A 5880-nucleotide genomic window follows, 5' to 3' on the forward strand; every position below is an offset into this window, starting at 1 on the left:
TCACTGCCACGTAATCTTTCAGTCTCAGCATTTTTTAATCCGACAAGACCTCCAGTTTTCTAAACTTGGGGTCAGTCAGTCAGTCAGAAAAACTTTATTTCCCACCGATATATGAGACACGCCTACCTTCCCAGCTCAGGTACGCAGACCCGGGAGGGAGTAGGGGGCTCCGCGACTAGAGGCCTGTGTGGTGAACCTCTTGGTTCTTCGAGGCCTCGGTCGCCAGGCGGATGGCTTCGAGTTGGTCTTCGAGTTTTGAGCTTCGAAGGAGAGACTCCCAAGCTTCCTCATTAGGAATGTTTACGGCAGCCCCAGGTGAGTAGGGGCATTGCCAGATTATGTGGTTTAGTGTCCCTCTCTGGTCGCATTGTTTACATCTGTCGTGTTCTCTTGCGTCTATGTTAAGGAGGTATAGCCAGTGTGGGTTCGGATAGTTGCCCGCCTGGAGTCTTCTCAGACACCTGGCTTGTTCGTTGTCCAGTTGTGTGTGCGGTGTGACGTAGGATCTTCTACCCAGTTTATGGTAGTCGCAAAAGTCTCTGAAGGTGGTCAGCCGCTCCTCGTGTACTGGGTCGTCGAGCCGCTCTGCGCTCGCCCGGTAGTAGAAGTGTCGAGCGAGCGCGTGTGCGGCTTCATTCCCCGGTGCCGATTCGTGGCCACGAGTCCAAATAATTCTGACCTTACGGGAAATCTCCCTGGATTCAAGTATTTTCTTCGTTTCTGCCGCCACCCTTCCTTTGGCGAGGTTCCAGATGGCCGTCTTGCTGTCACTAATTATGGTGTTGGCTTGCGTCCCGACACACGCGAGTGCAATAGCCACTTCCTCTGCGATATCAGCATTTCTTGTTTTGATCGATGCGGTAATTAACGGGATGCCTGCCCCATCTACCACCGCGGCGACCGCGGCCCCAGATTTTCTGGTGGCTGCGTCCGTGTATGCCACTTTCCGGTGGTTTCGAGTCCATTTCTCTAGCTATGGCCTTGGCTCTGCTTTCCCTTCTTTCCTTGTGGTGAATTGGGTTCATGTTTTTTGGCATCGGCGGGATGTAGATGTTGTCTCTGTACCCGTTGTCGAGACTAATTTTCGGGGTGGTGCCCCTGTCGTGTTGAAGCCCCACCCATCTCAGTATTTGCCGCCCGGTGTCAGACAGACTGAGCCGCTCTATCTGTGTGGTTCGTGTGGCTTCCGCCAACTCGTCTACTGTGTTGTGCATTCCAATGGCCAGTAATCTTGTAGTCGAGGTTGATTGAGGGAGACTGAGTGCGTTCTTGATACTCCTGCTTATTACGGATGCTTCGATCTTTTCTTTTTCCTTCGCATTTAGGTGCAGGTAGGGGATGACATAGCAGATACTGCTGGTGATGAAAGCCTGCATTATTCTGGCTAAGTTCCCTTCCTTCAGACCTCTGTTTTTGAGAGAGATTCTTCTGATGAGCCCTGTTACTTGCGCTACGGATCCTTGCATTTTGTTTATCATGGTCGTGTTCCTCCCGTCGGCCTGGATGATGAGTCCGAGGACCCTGATCTGGCTGACTGCTGGGATCCTTAGGCCTTCCACTGTAACTTCGATGTCGGGTTTCTGTCTGCTCTTGGTGTAAATCAATAGCTCAGATTTTTGAGGAGAGCAACTGAGGTCGATTTTCGCCGCGTAATCGACCACAGCGGCCGCCGCTAGTTGGAGATTCTCTTGAATTTCTCCGTCTGATCCTCGGTTGGTCCAGATATTAATGTCGTCGGCGTAGAGGCTGACATTGATGTTTGGGATGGTGCCAAGTCTTTGCGGGAGTTTGATCATCGCAATATTGAAGAGCGGGGGGGACAAGACGGATCCTTTAGGTGTGCCCTTCCCAGCTATCTTTATACTCGATGATTTTGCTTCCAAGAATGTCAGGGTGACCCTTCTCTCCGAGAGGAAGCTGCTGACGTAGGCGAAGGTTTTAGCTCCAACGTCCATGTCTCCGAGGTTTTCAAGAATGGCCGCGTGGTGAGCGTTGTCGAAGGCTTTCCGGAGGTCAAGCCCCAGAATAGCCTTCGTGTCACCTGAGTGCCACTGATCGACGATTTCATGCCTCAGTCGCAGCATTACGTCTTGCGTGCTGAGGTGTTTCCTGAAGCCGACCATTTCGTGCGGCCAGAACCCTTTGGACTCCATGTAGTTATAAAGCCTCGATTGTATCACCTTCTTCATGAGCTTTACAACGCAGGAGGTGAGAGATATGGGGCTCAGGTTTTCGAGCTTGTACGGTTTACCAGGCTTGGGGATGAACATGAAATCCGCTGTTCTCCATGGCAACGGGAGTTTTCCTTGTTCCCAGACTAGTTGCATGTAGTCCGTGAGTTTAGTGATCGAACTGTCGTCTAGATTTCTGAGAATCCTATTGGTTATACCATCTGGTCCTGGAGCCGTGTTGCGTTTTAGGCTGAGAATTTTCGCTCTCACCTCCGCCTTCGTTATAGGCCTGTCCAGTTCCGGATTGCTAGCTCCAATTTAGGGTGGGAGGTCCTGGTCCACACTGTCGCCAATGTATGTCCTTCTGAGTTCCTCGAAAAACTCTTCTTCGGAGCCTTCGAAGATATGTTTGATCTTTCGCTGAGTTACTTTTGCCTGCGTTTTAATCTGCTCCGGGCACAGCAAGTGCCTAAGTATGTTCCACGTTTTGGGGAGGCTCATCTGTTTCTCCATGTCGTCACATCTCTGGAGCCAATTCTGTTCGCATACTTTGAAAGCCTGCTTCTCCATTTCCTTGTTGTGTCTGTGTAGTCGCCTCCTAAGGTTCCTGTTCCATCTCTGTCCTTTCAGACTCTTTTCTATGCTCTTCTTGGCTTCTCACATATGTATTAGGCGCGAGTCCATCGGGGCAGGGGCATCTTCGTCCTCGATCGTTCGCGTATTATTCTTGACTCTCGTTCGTATTTCTTTGGTCCATTTCTCGATGTCTTGGATCGCGTTTTCTGGTTGTGACTGGGTTCCTTCGTTCCTGAATTTATCCCAATCAGTGATTCGCTGTGACCATTTCCTGTTCGATCCGAGTGTTTTGGCGAGGGAGAGGATGTGACTGAGTACGTAATGATCGCTGCCCATGTTACATCCGGTATTCCCCCACATAAACTCTTTTAAGTTTCTTGTGAACGTGAGGTCCGGCGATGCGTCCTTAGTGACACTGTTGCCGTCCCTGGTTGGGGAATTGGGGTCTGTGTGGAGAGTGAGATTGAGGTCGTGTGCAACCTCCCACAGCCTTCTGCCCTTAGCGTCTAGTTTGTCGTATCCCCAGTCTTGATGCTTGGCGTTAAAATCTCCCATAATAATTAGTGGGCACGTGCCAGCGGCTTGAATCGCTCTATTAAAGAGCGGCTTGAAGCGGTCCCTGTAGTTCATTGGTGGGCTGTATACGTTAAGCATAAAGATGCTGGGGGCGTATTTGTTACCAGTGACGATTTCCACCAGTACCTATTCTATGTCTTGGAAGGATGCGTCGTGCCATATGGCCGTGATGTCCTTTCGAATTAGTGTAACTACCCTGGTGTCATCCCCTCTGTTGCTTCTATAGGCCTTGAAGTGCCTCTGTTTTGGCCATTCTATATTTGTTTCTTGAAGTGCAATGGCTAAAGGAACCTCGCCAAGTAAAGAAATGTTGTTTTCTAGCAGCGCTCTTTTTTGTCTGTAACTCCTGCAGTTCCATTGTAAAATGGTTGTGGGGGTGCGAGTGCTTATCCTGAAACGTGGTGGGAGATTGTTGTTTACGTGAGTAGCCATTATGGGCCTTCCAGACGTACTGCCGCTCCCCGCCCGAGCTTTTCTTGGAGTCCCTTCATTTCGCTTGCCGTGCACTGCATTTGTGCATACATTGCTTCCATGGCCTGTCTCATTTCAGCCACGATACTTTCTAGCATGTTGTTGTTTCCTGTCATGGCGGCTTCAAATTTTACCTTCGTAACGAAGATGTCATCCATTTTTCTGCGCATTTACGCTTGCTAGGCGGGGACTGTGCCTCGTTGCTGCTCCCTGCCCCTTCTGTTAGCGGTGTTATTGTAGGTTGGGCAGTTTGTGACAGCGGTGTCTCTTTGAGCAGTGTGGCCGCGGTGTTTTTGGGGGTGTGCACTTCCTGTTTAAGTGTTTGTACTTCCTGTTTTAGTGTCATAATGACAACAATAAGTTCTTTTACTGCTTCTCTGAGCTCGTGGTTTTCTTTCTCTATCTTTTGTATGTACTGGTTAGGCTGGGAGTCTCTCCTATCGAAGCTTACTTTTTTTTCTCCGTCCGAGTCCTTCTTGAGGCCCCAGGGGTCTCCGGGCGTTCCCTTGTTCTTGTCTGGCAGGGTGGAACTGGACTGGCCCACTATCTTCTTTTCCCTGGACGCGGACCGTGATCTGGACCTGTAAGTCGAACGAGAAGGGGAGGGGAACAGAGGTGGGAAGTGGTTTGGGGATCTGCTCCTGCTCCTGGCCTTCCTCTCCTGGGATTGTGTCTTGAGAATTGGCACTAATTTAAAATCTTCTTCTTTTACCAGCATTTACTCTGCAAGCTTCCTTTCCCAGAAATTCTTCTTTACCAGGTACGGTGTTCGAAACATGGCCTTGCACGTCTTGTCGCCAAGGGGGTGCGCCTTGCCACACAGGGCGCATCGAGTCTCCTTGCAGCTGTGATCCTTCTAAGGGTCTTTTTCACCGCAGTTTCTGCATCTCTTGATCGAGGTGGGGTTAGGGCACACGTCCATCCGGTGTCCCAGGTCCCCGCATCGATAGCAGACTTCGTAGCGTTTCCTGTACAGGAAGCATCTCTCGTAGCAGCCGAAGAGCTTTATAGTCCTTGGGACCCGCTCCTCTTGGAAGACGAGGAGGATCGTAGTCGACTGGGGGCTAAGTCTTCTGACCGCGATGACTTTCGGGTTTATTCCCAGACTTGCGTTAAACTCGAGTTCTGCTACCAGTTCGGCGTCGGAGACGCTGAGTTGGACGTTGTGAATCACTCCTTTTCCCCTGCTCTCCGGGATTGTCATATGTGCCTTGATTTCCGTCTTCCTTCCTTCTTCCGTGGTGATGGAAGTTATTTGCTGGTATTTTTCCGCCCTTTTCTTGTCTTCAGTAGCGATTAAAAGGGTCTGCTGGGCTTCGTTGGGCGAGAGGATGTCCCTCCGAGCGTCTCCGTAGGAGATCCCAGTCTCCTTGCACACGTAGTACAGCAGCCTGGCGGCTCCGAGCCTTGTAAGGGGAGCGAGGCCCCCTTGCGGTCGCAGAATTATCCGCGTTGCGCCATCGGGGATGCGCACGTGCTGTTTTCCAAGTGATTTTTCCGCCAGCTTCTTTCCCGCGGCGCGTTTGAAATGGTTCGGCCTCTCCTGCGTGGCGGCGCCACTGACTTCCGGTTGCCGCTCCTCGCGTTGCATTCGCACAGCTTTTCCTCCTTTCTTGACCTTATAACAGCCTTCTGGCTCGTAGTCTTCTTCCGCGGAGGTTCCCCCGACATCCGCGTCCATTTCCGCTGCTTCGGACCAGCCCACCAGGGGCCCTACAGCGATTATTTTGGGCCCGAAGGCTGCCGAGCCTACTAGCCCTAATACTAGGCTGAGCGGTCCGGCGTGGTCGGAGCCTCAAAGTCCAATAAAACCCGAGCAAGTGAACCCACCTCCGAGAGTATGGTATCCTCTTGGTCGCTGAACGTTCCGATTGACGAATCCGACGAGATTTTGGGTCGTGGGCGAAAGTCAACGCGGGTGGTAGAGATTTTTGACGGAGCCCATGCGGAGCTTGTAAGATCGGCTCGACCGCTCGCAGCGCCCCCCAAAAACTTGGGGTCTTGGTTTCAGCGGGGCTTTTTTTTTTCTAAGGCGGAGAAGTGAACGACGAATGAGCGCTCGTGACTTCACTGAGGCAAAGAAGAA

Source organism: Amblyomma americanum, chromosome 1 (assembly GCF_052857255.1).
Source record: "Amblyomma americanum isolate KBUSLIRL-KWMA chromosome 1, ASM5285725v1, whole genome shotgun sequence".
In the NCBI taxonomy this organism is placed as follows: domain Eukaryota; kingdom Metazoa; phylum Arthropoda; class Arachnida; order Ixodida; family Ixodidae; genus Amblyomma; species Amblyomma americanum.